We start from the raw sequence: 17,522 nt of genomic DNA on the forward strand, positions 1-17,522 counted from the left end.
GTGCCTGTCAGGCTGTGATACACATAGTTGATGAAGTTGTGAAGTGGTGTGTCTGTTCAGCTTATCAAAAACAACTGCAACCGTGCATAGACAGGAAGCTGCCATAAATTCAATCAAGATGCAGAAAAAGACCTGGCTAGAGAGATATCATTGGAGGAGGACATAGAAGAAGGACATGTGTGCTAGCAGTGTTCCTGCTGATCATGAATTTGGGTGCTGATGGGGACAGGGGATACTAGAAGTTTGGAATGATGATTCCCAGGCCCAAGTGATAGGAGATTTGTGTCATGGGAGATTTCACTCTCAGTCATCAGACTGGGCAGGTGCTGAGGTGAGGGAGGGCCCTCTCATGCCTGGAGTAGCTAGACTATTGGTGAAGCACAGACCATTCATCTACACTCAGGCAAGGCTTAGACTGGTGGGTTTGGCTTGAAGCCATTAGTGACTTGGTTGGTAGTCTGACAGGGCAAGAGCATGGAATACAATGTGGATTGTGGGGCATGAGCTTCAATTTGGGGTTAGAGCAATTGTGAGCCTCAATTCAACTATCTGATTGAGATCATATTTATTGTGCCAGCCTGGCTGATAAACACATGTGGGATTAATTGAAGGGTGGAGAGATAAATCACTCAGTGAGCTTTGCCTTTTGTTCTTTGATCATCAGACCAGTGTGCAGCTGCCTTACTTGTTCTGTGTCTCAGTTTTTAAGCTATGCTACCTGTGGGTGGAACACCTAACCCTCGGGCCATGTCACTATAATTTGAGGTTCCTTCAAGACCTGCTTCGCCACACCAATGGAATTTACATCTCTTGAGCTGGGGACTGATGGACCCTGTCATCTGGCTGTCTGTTGGTGACCTGACTTGCTGCTTTCTGCTTGTGCCCGGAGAGCCCGAATTTCTCTACAGAGGACTAACGAATGGCCTTCATGACTTGAAGGACTGCCAGTATTTCACAACTGTCTAACAGGAGTGTTGCACTGAGTCATTTGTACTGCTTTATAATTTAATTAACTTTATTTCTTATGTTGTCTATCTATCTAGCTGTATAAATATATATAAAATTATTAGCATTCTGGTTTTGTTTCTCCAGAGAAGCGTGTCTAACACACAGCTTATGAAGGATGACGTGCTATGGATTGCTGGCCATGCGTGGTGATATGTGGATAAGAAGAACAGACAGAATCCTCTGATTCTCAGTCCAATGGAGTGGGAGCATGCCTGTGGACTACTGAAGTAGAGGTCGAGGCAGTCTTCCCACTGGTCACTAGGAGAATGGTGGAGGAAGTGTGTTTGCCCAGTCTCTGTCCAGAGCCTCGTGACACTTCCAAAGAACACAACAGTGAGAGATAAGGACCTGATCCTATCCAAAGATGAGGTTGTCCAGTCAAATAGCGGATCTCCAGTCCCTTCTCCCTTATTTAAATGCCACTCACTAAAATGACTAGGGCCACTGCTGGTGCAGAGTTGTGTCCATATATTCTAGCTCTGATTTCTCTATGATAGCCCGGCTCCTCCAGGCTCATATCCACCTTCCATTTCCTTCTCTTCGTAGACTCAATTCATGTTCTCTCCTCACTTCACTCTAGGTTTGGCTTCATGTGGTTTCTTTCTTGTGCTATGCACTTGGGAAAACTGCCCACTTTTTCTCAAGATGACTATGTAGTGCCAGGCAGGTGTTTAATCTAATTTTTCATCCATATGTTTGTCTTACTGTGTCCTCATATTGTTTTTTGTATCTGTTTCTCTTGGTTTCTTGGTTCTTTACCCTAATGGGAAGGCATGTTATGTATGACAAAGCTGTCATTGTGGGCTGTCTCTGAAACACTAAGCTCTTGCCACAAAGTATGATGGTATGATAAACTCTATTTAACATGGAAATTTACATTTGTTAAAATGTTAACACTTTTTATTCTTTTAAAAATTTATTTATAAAATTACTGTGTATTCATTCATTTTGTGAGGAAAGAAAGATAACTCTATTGTTCAGGATAATCTCACCTTGTAGTCTAATATTCATTTCTCAGAAACATTTATAATGCAATTCTGATTTTTCATTTAATTTTAATGTAATCCAATTCAAATGTCAAAAATTTATCATAACTTCTGTTGATAATATTATGTTGTTGTTTTTCTCCTGAAATCTAATGCAAACTTGATAGTGGTTGTGTAGAAAAAGGAAGCCTCTGTTTGCTAGGTTCTCATCAGAATAATTTTCAGTTACAAAGGTTTATTAAAGAATATCACCTCAAAGAGTCCCATTACAGTGAACAAAGTAAGTTATCTGTGAGTTATTGTCTAGATTTCAAAATTCTTTGCTTATATTTTGAAATTACCTAATGTATATTATTATGCATTGATATCAGCAACCAACCACGTAACCTCTTGCAAAGTATATTAGTTCAATTAGTACTTTTTTAATGTTTACTTTTATTTTGATAATTATGCAAAGGCATTCAATGATGTAAATCATAACAAACTATAGATAGCATTGAAAAATTAACAGTTCCAGAACACTTCATTGTACAAACGCAGAGCTTGTAGATCACCCATGGTTTGAAATCAGGGAAGATGTGGGTTGGAGTTCTATCCTTTGATCGTACTTACTCAATCTGAACAGTGAACAAAAACTCCAAGAAATGGACAAGAAGAGGAGGAATGAGTATCAGGATGGGAGAAAAGTTTAACAGCATTTAAAATGCAGATGAAACAACCTTGCTTGCTGAAAGGAAGGAGGACTTGAACATTTGCTTATGAAAAATAAAGACCACAGGCATCAATATGGACTGCAACTCAATATAAAGAAAAGCAAAATCCTCACAACACAACTGGACCAATAGATAAGATTATGATAAATGAAGAAATTTTTGAAGCTGTCACCAATTTTATTCTACTTTGGATCTAGTCAATGTTCGTAGATATAGCAGTTAAGATATCAAACAACATATTTCTATGACAAATCTCCTGTATAATACTTCTTCAAATTACTAAAAAGTACACATGTCACTTTGAAGAATAAAGATCCTCCACCCCAAGCCATGGAACCTTCAAGCACCGCACAGACATGAACTATAAATAAGGAAGATGACAGAAGTTATGCATTTGAATTTTGAAGCAAGCAAAATATATAAAAAATGATCAATATCAAAAAACAAATAAATGTGTTTTGAAAGAAGTACAGTCAGAATGTTCTTAAAAGTGCGGTTGGTGAGAATTTCTCTCACATACTTTGAATATTGTATTAGGAGGATCCAGTCCCTGGAAAAGGACATCATGCTTGGTAAAGTAGAGGGTCATCAAAAAGTGGAAGATCCTCCACAAGATGGACTGACGTGGCGGCTGCAACAGTGGGCACAAATACAACCAGGATGGTGCATGCTGGACCATGCAGTGTGATGACACTGAGTTGGTTCCACGTGTAGCAACCATATGATCAACCAAATGAAACATTGCACAGCCCTGTGCCATCCTCACAATTATTAAAACCACCCTGTCAATCCAATTCATTGAGGGCCTTTCTCCCTTTCACGACTCCTCAAATTCCACCAAGTATGATGCCCTTCCCCAGAGACCATCCAAAGTATTCAAGTATAAGACAAAATCTTTTTACATGAATACTATATTTCAGATATAAAATTGTGTAGCCTTAAGCGTGGGAGGCAAGATGGTGACCAGGTAAGCAGCCCATACTGGGAACTCCATGGTGATCAGTTTGCTGGATGTCCAGGAGTGGAAGGATTCTGGTAACTGAAAAGACCACCATAACAACCCAGAGTGTTTCCTCTGTGCGGGAAGTTACCCTCCCCCACATCTTCCTTTCTCCATAGCCTCAGAGACCTATGACTTGATCCCAGCCAGTGCAGGCAGTGCTGGCTCAGCATGCCTCCATGGTCACCACCCACCAATTGTCCCCGCCCCCCATTCTGGTCTCCACTCTGGGAGCTAGACTGCTGCCCTGATGAGTCCCCCACAGCAGTGGCTGGACCACCACAAAACAGCTGTCTATCCACGACAGTCCCTTAGGGGAGCTGCTACTCCCTTCTCCAGCATCCCCCCTCTCTCCACAGGGATGCAGTCCCTCTGATAAGCTCTGGTCCCTCCCATCACCCAACCAGCATCCCAGGGGCTAAACTCCAGTCCACCTGAAATAAGTTTCTTCACCTGTGGCGACAGGCGCTCTCTGCACTACTACCTGAGATTCCTCCACTCCTGTGGCAGCCAGTCTCCCATGCCGGAATTAGCCGGCACTTTCCAGGCAGCATGGCTCAGCACTGCCCAATGTCTCCTGGCTCACTGCTGAGAAAGTACATCCTTGGTCTGGAAGCCAACCTTCCCCCACATCTAGCTTAGATCCAGAACCCAGGGGAACAACGACCTTGTCTATGACTCTCCCCAGCCCACATAGGCCATATTACCTCAGGCCACAATGTGGTCACCACCTGCTGATTAACCCCCCTTAGCTTTATCGCTCCACCCAGAGGCTTGCCCTGGCACCTGCACTACTGGCAGTGGAGTTGTTCCTGCCATCGCTCAGCACCCCTTCCCATGGCAGTGAGGCCTCCCACATGGTTGTCTTCTATTTAGTGCCTTAAAAAATGGCTGCAAATCATGCCTGATAACCCAGACAAATGTGGTCCAGGGCATATATACAGTCCTGGCCTCATCCCATTCTCTGAAGCCCCCACCACTGTCGGTCACTGAGTTGCTGCGATACCCTGCCTACACAGCAGTCTAACCAACTACCATATTAGTTCACAGGCAGCCCTTGAAAACACCCATCGCAGTCACACAGAGAAAGCTCAAAGTCCCTTGGTCTCCAAGAAACATGGTGTCCAGCTCTACTAAATTGTCATGTAAACAGCAGCATAGCACAACACTCAACAAGAAAACGGGAAAGACAAAACACGACAGCCGAGCTAATGTTGCTCATAGAACAATCAGACATGGATCTGCCACAAAAATAAATTTTCAGAAGGCTGGTTGGAGCAGCACAGGAGATGAGGGGAGCAGCACAGAGTAAGGACACGATGAGAGAGAAGATGAAGTCCATGCATCGGAGGAAACTACAGGACTAGAGGAGGCAGAGGATTGTACCAGTTATTTTGAAGACAATCGGGGAGACTTCAGCAAACAAAAAGACAGTCAAAATAGATAATAAAAGAGGTGGAAGAAAACCCGAGATCAATGAAGAATGCTATGAATAGAAACAATTTTTGAATAATTGGCCTACCAGAACAAGACACGCTGAAGAAGTTGACAGGCTAACTATCAAGGAAAATTCTGGAAGCAAACTGTCCCACCTTAATGAATGAGAATCAGACACTCCTATCGGAAGTAGAGAGGACAGCAGTTAGACTAAACCCCAGGAAGAACTCACCAAGGCATATATCTATTAAATTTACAACTAAAGGAAACATTTTAACTAAAGAGAAAGTTTTAAGAGCAGCAAGAGAAAGGAAGGTGGTCACATACAATTGTGCTCAGGTGAGAATATGGTCAGACCTATCAGCAGAAATCAGGAAGAGGAGGAGATAGTCTAGTAGCATCTTCCAAAATCTAAGAGAAAAAACACCTGCCCAAGAATCCTCTACCCTCCCAAATTATCTATTAAGATAGAAGGAAAGATAAGGGTCTTCCAGGACAAGGAAAAACTCAAAGAATATGCCATAAGACCCCAAACCTGTGGAAGATCCTTGCTGATTCATTATGGTCAGAACACCAACATCACCAAACACAATCAAGAGACCACCAGTTAGCCCAACTCCATCCAGAAGGCAATGAGTCAATAACAATTATCAAGATAACATGGCCTCAGAGGAAAAAGAAGACAAGAATGAAACTCTCCACACAAACACAGCACACTTGTATGAAGGGAGATAGGAAAACATCAGCAAGTGGGATTACCTAAGCATAAAATTCCTGTGTTTAAGGACTTGATTTGGACTGGGCTGGGATGTTTTCTCAATATTCAATTGCTCTTGTATATAAAGCTCGTTCTTATTCACATATGAGTGTCTATGAATTTTGCTTCTCTAGTCTAACCAGACTAACACACAATATCTCAAATCAAAAAATCAGAGAGCAGCAAAGGTCAGATTGGATGTGGAAAGATGGGAACTTTTCTCCATGACTGGTGGTCATGTATATATTTACAGCCTCTGTGGAAGGCGATCTGGCAATATTTAAGAAAATGGAAATTGATCTACCTTACTATCCCACCATATCTCTACTGGGCATATACGCAAAAGAGGTAAGAAATAAAACACGTTCAGGTGTCTGTGCTCCAATGTTTATTGTGGTACAATTCACAATCATAGAGAGTTGGAAACAACCTTTGTGATCGATAGATAAGTGGATTAGTAAACTCTGACGCATAAACACAATGGAGTACTACACATCACTAAAAATCACTGATGATAACATGACACACATAGTTTCATGGGAAGAGTTGAAGGAAATTATGCTAAGTGAAGTCATCCAATCACAAAAGGAAAAACACTACATGAGGGTCCTGAGATAATTATAATTGGCACAGTAGGCATAGGTGAAAAGCCACTTACTTATCTCACAATATAAGGCTTGGGATACAGGCATTCGGGTGGAAGTCAGTTCAAACCCAAGGAGGTACATGTTAATCCAACACAAATAAGGGGAAAGGGAGGAAGAAGGAGGGAGAAAGAGGAGGGTGCAAAATTGAGATGATGGTATGGGGGTACCAGGGTACTATCCTACCCAAGAGGAGAGTATTGATTATGTCTCCACAGAATTGGGATTCTGCATACAGACTCCACCATGGTGCACCAAACCATGAGGGCAATGTAACTATGTGGAGGAATTCATGAAAATATTGGGCTATAGGGCCAGCTCAACCAAAACCAAACTGAAGGACGATGTCTCTGCAAAGAACTGCTAAGGCCCAGAGAGGACTGTAGCACTGAAAACAGCTCATGACATGTTGTCCCCTTACTGGAGCATACTGCGATAGAGGAAAATAATGGGGCACAGATGGGGAGGTAGTGCAGTCTGAATCCCTAGAAGTGAGAAAACCAGGAAGGGACCATAACAAATCAGTAACTGGAGCAAAGCAAAGCCACAAAGTCACTAAAGAACCCCCAAAATAGACTTCTCGCTTTAAGGGGGCAGCTCCTGGAATTTCCCCAGGACCAGTGCCAATATAGTCATAAAGGTGAGCAGACATACCTGGAATTATCCATGTTTTCTCTTTTTGCTTTTTTCACTCTTTTGTTTCTTTTTTGATTGGTCTATGTCATTGTTGGTTTGCCTGCTTATATAAGACAGGTATGAGAATCAAGCTGAAGGAGGAAGCAACAGGACCTGTGGTCTTGGAGGACATGTGGGGAGAAGGCGGAGGAGGAAGAATACAATGAGTAAACAATGCCATAGGCAGGGGAACAACTAGGGGATTAAAATCAACAACAAGGAGGATGTAGCAATCCTGGGGGTGTTGGAGCAACAGCGATCTTGCTGAGAGTAAATGCTAAGAGGTGGAAGTAGGGCAGGCATGATGGTGGGGCAGAAGGCAGGTAGAAGGAAGGTAAAAGGAAAGTGAGGAATGATCTAGGAAGCAAAGCTATGGATAGAGGTATAAGCATAGGTGTGTACATATCATTAATAAAAATAGATGTATTGGCAGATAAATAGATAGATAGATAGATAGATAGATAGATAGATAGATAGATAGATAGGTAGATAGATAGATTTGGCAATACACTGAGGTAGTGGATGGACTTCAGGTCTCTGCTCATACCCTCCCTCAATACAAGAACTGTTTGTTCTAACAAACTGGCATTCTGTGATGCTCACCCTCCCAGCAGCACTGAATACAAAATGGGTCCATAAGAAAATGTGGTAAAGAAAGCGGATGGTGACCGGCTGTTAAAATATACAGCATCTGGGATCTTGAAGGCTTGAAGTGAAACAAGCATCCATCCAGCAGAGAAACAACAAGCCCACATGGAAGAAGCCTACCAGCTGGTGCAATCATGAGGTGTCATTGGGACATGGTAACAGGCATCACAAGACCCATCACAAACAAACAAACAATAAAGAAACAAACAAAACATATCGTTGAGAATGAGTGGGGTCGGAATAGAGACTCAAATCCCATCAGTAGACAATGGAACAGCCCCCCAACAGAGAGGTCACAGTGAAGGGATGAGTCAACCAGGGCACAGTAAAGCTCAGTGAAACAGACAATACTCCTCTGGTTCCTTGAGGCTTCCTCACCCACCACTCTCATGACCCCTGTACTGCTTTTCACTTGGGACTTGACTGGAGCATGTACACAGGAACAGATAAGATATAAGAGCTTACAACACATGGAATTCAGGAGCAGGAATGGGAATAGTGATACCAGAAGAATAGAGGGACGAGGGGGAGAGTAGGGGCGAAGGGGGAAACAATCACAATGATTAACACATAACTCATACGCCCTCATCCAGGGGAAGAACAGCAGAAATCCTGGGCAAAGGAGACGGTGGTCATTGTGAGATACGAAAATAATAATAGTGTATAATCTGTCAAGGGGTCATGAGGTTGGGTGGAGTGAGAGAGGGAAGAAAGAGGAGCTGATACCCAGGGCTCAGTAGAAAGAAAATATCTAGAAAAATGATGGCAACATATGTACAAATATGCCTGAAACATTTGATGTGTGGATTATAATAAGAGTTCTAAGAGCCCCAATCACATGATCTTTTGATAATAAAAAAGTGCATAGCTTTGAGGACTTCATTTCTCCCAATGATACTTTACTAAACAAATATTCAGAAGTACATCTTGGCAAACTGAGATGAGACTGGTAGAGAGAAATTCAAACTGAAAATCTGGAAGTGAAATTCTAGTTCAATCATGTGTATAGCATGCTAGAGGAAACTACTGACTGGACCCCGGTCAATGAGTCAGCCAACGTTAGCCTTAGTTATTCCCTCCAAATGACTTTTGTTTCCCTGATGGATCTGGGGAAGAAGAGGGTGCTGTGAGAAATGGTTTGTTTATGATCAACTGTGAGTTTTAATGGGGTTAATTGTGATCACTATCAAGTTGGATATAAAATGAGGCATCGCTGAATCCTAAAGTGGGGATTTCACTATTAGCAAGAGAGAACAATCTAGAAGTGGAGGGTATCCTTTGGACCCTGAGATCCCTGTGCATTGAAGCGCCTCCATCCAGAAGATAATTTTGACACGAGAGGAGTGGCAAATGAGCAGTAGCAGAACTGAGACCCAGAGCATGAGACTCAGCAGTGGCTGTCTAACCCACAGAGAAAATATAACATAGTATGTTTGGGTAGGCAGCCAGCTTGTGGGGTGGGGTTCTTCCAGCCATTTAATTGGTCTGAGTGCCTTTTGGGTGAGGCTTATGGCAGGTTGGCCTGCATTTTGAGTATGTACAGGCAGCTCGAAAAGGATTTATAACATTGCATGATCCAGGCAGGGAGATCAGGCCAAAAGGCAGAGGACCAGAGGGAGGTCTGCCTCTGGGAAGAGTAGAGAAGGAACAGTCCTTATAAAACAACTCTTTCCTGAGTGTTTATCACTTGGATTCCTGCGTATTTCCCATTTAACTTTCCTAATAAGCCTTATAATTATGCGCGTCATCTGTGAGGGCTATGTGGCCATTGAAATGGGGTACTGAACCTAATCACAGTAGTGAAAGGTGGGGCAATGGGTCCAGAATAGAATGAAAGGGATGAAGATATGCCTGATCCCTGATCTGTGGCAATCAGCTTAGGAGCTGGAGGAGATCGGGTGCGTTTACATAGCATTGTTTTATAGTCAGGAATTCTGATCCAAGTGCTACTTAAAGTTGCCATATTTAACCCACATAAGTAAACTTGTGAATATAAATCAGGAAAGTGGTTAGTGATCAAAGGGCTGAAAACTTTCTGAAATAAGCTCACCAAAAAATGCAACAGAGCATATTTGTGATATTTGTGACATTGAAAGTGCAAAGGATAAAATGAGGTTATCAAGCTTAGAAAAAAAAGTGAACAATTTGTCAATCTATAGAAAACATGCTTACACCATGTAAAATGTTACATGAAGAGAGAGGCATTGTTCAGAACAATCTAGATATATTTTCCAAGAAAATAAATTCTTTAGTATTTTTAAAAAGATTAAACTAAATATTGTTACGCAGAAACGGGCACTGGTGGGGCAGGCAAGTGGAGCAATACCCTGACGACAGTGCTCAACAGTGCACAGCTCCTGATGACGGCCTGTGAAGTCCTGGTGCAGAGGGATGACAGGCCTGATAGCATTGTTACATTGTTACTGCGTTCTGACTGCCCACCTGGCAGAACTGCTAGACCGAAATGAAAAATTCACCATCTGCCCCTACCCCTGACCAGTAGTACTATAAAAACCTCCCTCTCCCTGCGGGGCAAGTAGTTCAGGGACCCAGGCACCCATGAACCTTTTCCGGGAGCTCTGAAATAAACCTTTAAAACTGCTTTCTATCTTTGCCTTCCTTCTTTCTCTCCGCTGCCAAATCAATCTTACAAATATAATTTTATTGGTTTTAAATTTTCTTTTATTAAAACAAATAGTAAGACAGATCTTGATATTTTTTCGTTTTTGCGTATTCATAAAAAAATTAATTTTTCCTACTAGATATGAAGATTGTCACTGAATCACCTTGCAAAGCCATGATTACAGTCCCATGATACTGTTACAAATGTGGATTATCTATAGAATTAACTCTGGAACCTACTGTCAGAATAAAACTTCCAATCAGGAAGCTTAGGACATGAATCTTTTAAATTCATCGTGATAGTGGTATATGACTAAAATTATAGCTGTATTTGTACACTATAAATACAATTACTATGTCTGTAGACATATGAAAATGTTTGCTTTTGTTCATGCTAATTAATTTTGTTCTAACCATTGATTCCAATGTGATGCAACTTTAAGACAGATTATACAATTTTCTAACAATCTGTATAGCTTAAATAATTTTCACAGATATTTAATTATCTTATGAATAACTGTATACTTATTAAAAATGTTAGAGACTCACACAACCCTTAGAACATTATAATAATATGTTAGACAGAGCTAGGAATAATCTAAAAATTCATAAAATTTAAATAGAATGCAATGCTGCAAAAAGGAAGGAGAGAATTAGAACATATGGTTAAAGCGTATTGTGCTTATCTAATTACATGCGTTGGTTAACTTAATGTAAATGGAAATTCCAGAACACTTGATAGTGCTCCGACATACAGCAAGGAAAAGTCATTCAAACAGAACAAGCGTGAGCGTTTTAAGCTCATGACAGGTAATGTGTCAAGATTGTTTCCTTTTATCACACATATTCCATTTGTCTGCTGAGCAAACTTTGAAAAACTAAAAGAAATGCAGAAGACGGTGGCATAAAGATTAGAGCTGTGATTTTATTTTTTCAAGCTATGTAACTATATATATATATAAATATTGTTGCATATATAGTACACATAAATTTACATATAAAAATGCAGCAGTTTGCTTCAGTAATGATTACAACGTTTAATCCCCTGTGGTTTAGTTCTATCCTATCAGTGAAAATCAACTCAATAGCTATATATATGGGTATATGTAGTATATTATATACTACATGTGTGTATATATGCTACACTTTTGTATACAGTATATACACATATAGTACATACAGTGTGTACATGTGTAGTGTATGTATTGTATATACTATGTACAACAGCTGCACATATAGTTTTATAATCATATACATATTACATAGCTAGGTTTATCATTTCACACACATATAAACATATATTGTTATTTTTGTAACTGTGTATGATAACTATATATAAAATAACTATAAAAATAATATATTTTTCTTTTCTTCTCCTACAGGGGAGAGTGCAAACACTGTCCCCCACTACCACAAATTATGCAGTCGAGTTTCCCACATTTGGGGAAATTGCAGGGGTCAGCACATGGGGAGTGCAGTGGATGAGCCTCGCCCTGGGAAAACCACCTTCCTGATCATGGTGTCTCCCCTGCCAGGTAAGTATCTATTTTTTTTCTATTACCTCATATACATTTGAAAGTTGGGCATTGACTAAGGAAGGCAGAAGAAGGGTTGATGCAGTTGAATTACGGCGCTGGAGAAGAGTACTAGAAGTACCACGGACTGCTGAAAGGACAAAGACATGTGTCTTGCGAGAAGTTGGCTCAGAGTGCTCCCGGGAGGCAAGCATGGGGAGACTTCCTCTCACGCACTTTGCCCATGTCATCAGGCGACCAGTCAGTCCCTGGCAAAGGCCATTATGTGAATAAAGTAGGGGGGCAGCGAAAAGGAGGAAAGCCCTCAGTGGATGGAGTGACACGGTGGCTGCACAATGGGCTCAGGCATAGGAACAACTGAGAGGGCACAGGGATGCACGCATGGTGTTTCCTTCTGTTGTGCTATGGCCACTATGGGTTATAAAGGACTCGATGACAGCTAACAGCAGCAACTCTCTATAGTCATATATCGTTATATAGAGAGAACCACATATAGAGAGAATCGTGCATCAACTATATATAACGATATACTCACATCTACATCTATCCATCTATCTGTCTATTCAATTGAGTTTCACTCATAGAGTAGAGCAGTACCATTGGGGTTTAAAGATTGTAACCCTTACAGAAGCAGACTACTCCATCATTTTCTGATAAAGGAGTGCTGGGTCCAAACCGTGCCCCTTTCACTTACTAAGTGATTAATCTCAGTGAAACCAAGGCTCAGCGGCCAGCTCACTCTCTTGCTCTGTGCTCTTTCCTGGATGCTCTAGTTTGCCCTCTATGCTGTAGTTGTCCTGTTATGCTTAGTGGTTCTGCTTCATAGTGACACTATGTATGTGCCCAAGTCTCATTATTTTTTCTTATGACAATAGGCATTTAAGTCATTTCTACCTTCTTTCTATTGTGAGCAGTGCTGTGATGAACATGGGTATACACGTCTGTTCAAGATATGGCTATTACTTGTTTATTGTCCATATCCAGCAGCGGTATTGCTGTGTGGAATTCCTATCCTCGTTTGTACGAGGTAGCTCCACTTTGCTTTCTAAGGTGGTTGTACTTACTATACTGTCTCAACAGTAAGTGGGTTTTCCAATCTATCTGTATTCTCACCACCATTTTTAATTTTTTTGTTTGATTGTCTTTTTTTAACTTGGTTGCAATTGCAAATGCAAGGTGTTATTTCATTGTTTTGATGCACATCTCCAAGGTCGCTAGTGATCATGAATATTTCTTCCTGTCTGTTGACCATTTGTTTAACTGTCTGTTCATATCCTTTTCCAATTTTTAATTAGACTATTTATCTTTTTTCTTATTGAGGCAATGCAATTTTCTGTGGATTTTAGAGAGTAGTCTGACTTCCATTGTGTCATTGCCAAAGCCTGTGCATTCTCTTACTATTTTGATGAAGTCTTTTGATCCACATGTGTTTTTTTTTAGTAGGTCCTAGTCATCAGTTTTTGTCTTCTCTTGTGCACTTTATTCATTGTATTTGATTGTGTAATTTTCCCTGCAATAGGGCCCTTAATTTTCCCCTATTTTCTTAATGATAGCTTTTATAGCTTTGATATTTAATTTTAGGTATTTGATACATCTTGAGTTCATTTTTGTACATGGGTTCTAGTATCAGTCCTGTTTCACTCTTCAGATGGAAATCCAATTCTTTCAGCACCATTTGTAAAAATGCCTCTTCTTTCCCATTTAATGTTCTCTGACCCTTCTTGAAGATCAATTGTCTTTAGACAGATGGATTTATTTTTTGGATTACTATTCTGTTCCACTGGTCTTTGTATCTATAATTTTACCAGTACCGAGCTGTTTTGCCTACTCTAATTGTACGATAGGTTTTGAAATCTGAAAGTGAAATGTCTTCTATTTTATTCTTCTATTATAAGCAAATAAATTCTTTGCTTATTCTAGGTCTCTTCTCTCTATATATAAGTTAGAAATTAGTTTTTCCATTTCTTTAAAGAACACATTTGTTATCTCAATCATAATTGTATTGCCTTTGTAGATTGCTTTGGTTAGTGTTAACATGATCACATCACCAATCATTTTATACTGTATGACATTTTAATAGTTACCAATTGCTGTTGGTAATTGGTGTTCTGTTGTTGATGATTTTAGTACTAGTATTATACATTTTGTCCATCTTTTTTGGATCCTTGGTGTCATTCAAATGTTTGCCCATTGAATTCTTCAGTGCTACAAATCAAAGCTTGATTTTTTTTCCTTCCAGGATTTTCAGCTTAAGAAATGCTGTTTTATATGTTAAATTATAATATGTTAAATTATAATGCTGTATTTATATGATAAATTATAATCATTAATCTGTCTTCTTGACCTGCCCCCTGAAATAGTTGGTCTCCTATATTTCATAATTTCATTCATTCACTTTAGCTGCACTGTGCTCAAGCGCATACTTTATTGGGGGCTCTTACAGCTCTTATATTAATCCATACATCACTTGTATCAAGCATATTTGTACATATGTTGCCATCATTATTTTCTAAATATTTCCTTTATATTTGAGCCCTTGGTACCAGCTCCTCTTTTTGCCCTTCCTTACACCATCCCACTCTTGTGACCCCTTGATAAATGTAAATTATTTTTGTTTTCAGATCATACACTGACTGTTGTCTCCCTTCCCTCACAGTTTCTTCTGTCCTCCTCTCCCCACCTTCTCCCTATCCTCCTGATATTACTACTCCCATTTCTGTTGCTGAGGGGTTTGTCAGACCTGGATTCCATGTGTCCTCATCTGTACTTAGGAATATGCTCTGGCCTAGCTCACAGTGAAAGACAGGATTAGGATAATGATAGTGGAGGAGGTGATGGAGGTGGTTGGTGGTGGTGGTTGTGATGGTGGTGAGGAAGCCTCATGGAACCACAGGAATATTGTCCATTTCATTGGTGCTAGGCTGCACTCTGGTTGACTCATACCTTCCATCTGACCCTTCTGTAAGGAGATGTCTCATTTTCGACAGATGGGTTTTGTGTTTCTGCTCCAACCACCCTCATTCCCAAAACTACAGTTTTTGTTTGTTCATTTTAGATCTACTGATGCCTTTACCTGATCCTGTCGACATTGTGTGATCACACAGGCTGGCGTGCTTCTTCCAGACGGGCTCGTTTTTTTCCCTTTTTATCATGTGAAAATGGTATTTTTGCAGTATATTTGCCCAATTGAGTGCATGATTTGGATGCTTGACTTTTGCTTTCATGGTGTTGATGTGAAATCTAAGAGTAATGAAATCCTTGACAACTTTAACCTTTTCAACATGTCTCTTTCTATTGCTTAATAGTTCATTTGTGAAAACTTTTAATTTCTTTATATTGAGGTGTAATTTACACTGAAAGCGCTAGTCTTTCATTTCATTAGTATGAATTTCAAGTACCCATTGCCTCTGAGAAAGATTTTATTATCTGCATATTGCAAGTTGTCAATTAGTCTTCCTAAACTCCTGATGCTTTTCATTCTTCATATATCTCAGTTTGTCAGATTATTCGTTCAGCATACAAAGGAAGTAACTATGGTATACATTGATTCAAACTTCTCTGATTTAAAATCAAACAGTATTCTCTTGTTTGTTTGAATGACTGACTCTCATGAGTAAAATTAAATATTCTTGATTATCAACTCTTTTCAATGCATTCATAGTTTGCTATGATCCACACAGTCAAATTTATTCACAAAAATAAAATAAAAATTATTCACATAGTTCACATAGCAAAAAAGTATAAGTAAACATATGTCAATATTCTTTGTATCAACCAAAAGACATCTTATTTCAACAATGATATCCCTTCTCTATACCCTCTTCTGAATAAGACTAGTTGGTTATTTTTCTACTCAGGTAAGTACAATGTTATCGATAAATTTCAACTGAAATATCATGATTTATTTCTTATACTACCTGTAATATTTTGCAGATTCTTATCATATGATTTAACTGATTTGTTCATCTTAATTGTCAAAGTAGGACTATTACTTTATAATATAATCATAATATCAATAAAAATCACTAATGATTATAAGTTTACCATATTTAAAAGTACAGTCAAGCCACATCACTATTTATAATTTTAAAAAGCACTTATTTGTGATTAGTACTTTTAAAAAAAGACAAATAGAGCTGAATACTCATGTTTCTTTTTTTTTTAATACTCATGTTTCTTAGAACCTATGAGTTCTTTTGAATGATTTCATTTTTCCTAGATGGTCATTTACTGTTTTTTGTAAATCTGAGAAAGAATTAAGAGTAACAATTTCTTGGAGATGATTAAAATTTCTTTAAAAATTCACAGATATTTTTAGTAATAATTTCACCAAGTGTGTCTTTTCTTCTAAATTTTGCTATCAGTTTTCTAAAAAGCTTTTACTTCTAATGCTTTTATGATTTCAAGTATTGCATAGATATAAATATAGCAGTAACAAGAATTAAATGACTAGATTATAGTCAAAGATTAATGCTAATGTAATATAAAAAGACTCAAGATAAGATTATTCATAAAATAAATATGTGAAGGATAAGTAAAAAAGTATTGACACTAAGTCATATGCTCTCATTTCTTAATATCTATTTCATCCACATCTATCAACTTGGATGTTTTAATCTCTCTGACACAGTCCTAAAAAGTCTTGTGCTCTTTGATTCACAACGCAGTGTGAGAAGTGAAGACCTGTATGAGTAGGTGTGTCCTTTAGAAAAGGTCTTCTGACTAAACCAGGGGATGTAGTATAGACAATAGGATCTGTAGGTTCACAAACTCCTGAACACAAATTTGTTAGAACAGTTCTAAGAAGAATGAAGTAGTCACAAAAGCACGAAAAGAATGAGTGTGAGGAAATACCTAGAAATGTAAAATCCTAAAGAGGAAATTAAGAAATCAAACCTATACAAGTCAAGGCATAGAAATACCTATACAAGTCAAGGCATAGAAATAGAATATTTTTTAAGAAATAGAAAATTAATAAAGAACTAGAAATATCTGAAGTTTGAATCTAGAAAAATAAGTTATGCAAAATGAAATAGAATGCATAAAGCTAATATTTTAGACATCAGTGTGCTGACATAGATTGATAGTGGTCATTTTGAATCACTCAGTTATATGGATTACTATTCCAGGAAGAATACATTCAAGAGAAACAGCTTCACATTCATTATTAAAAAGGACATTTCATGATTCATCTAGAAATACAATGCTATTCGTGGTAGGATAATATCTACAAACACACAAGTAAGTTCAGTTAATATAATTATTATTCAAGTTTATGCATCAACCAATAAATCTAGTGATGAAAAAAATTGAGCAAGTCTATCAATGTCTTATTCAAGCATGAAGTTGCTATATTGAAAGATTCTAAAGTGCAATATAGAATTGTTCAGGAAGCATACAAAAAGATGGAAAGAATACATAGATTCACTGTACCAAAAAAAACCCCCAAAACTAGTCCACATTCTACTATTTCAGGAGATGGCACATGAACAAGGAC

The 17,522-nt window shown here is 39.0% G+C and overlaps 1 non-coding gene across 1 annotated transcript; it reads right to left on the reverse strand.

Annotated features, from left to right (window-relative positions):
• Positions 1 to 11,869: 11,869 nt before the first annotated feature.
• Positions 11,870 to 12,033, reverse strand: LOC142443780 (U1 spliceosomal RNA). Its single transcript, XR_012783532.1, has one exon. It is a non-coding gene; the product is annotated as a U1 spliceosomal RNA (small nuclear RNA).
• Positions 12,034 to 17,522: the final 5,489 nt, after the last annotated feature.

Source organism: Tenrec ecaudatus, chromosome 3 (assembly GCF_050624435.1).
Source record: "Tenrec ecaudatus isolate mTenEca1 chromosome 3, mTenEca1.hap1, whole genome shotgun sequence".
NCBI classification, from domain to species: Eukaryota; Metazoa; Chordata; class Mammalia; order Afrosoricida; family Tenrecidae; genus Tenrec; species Tenrec ecaudatus.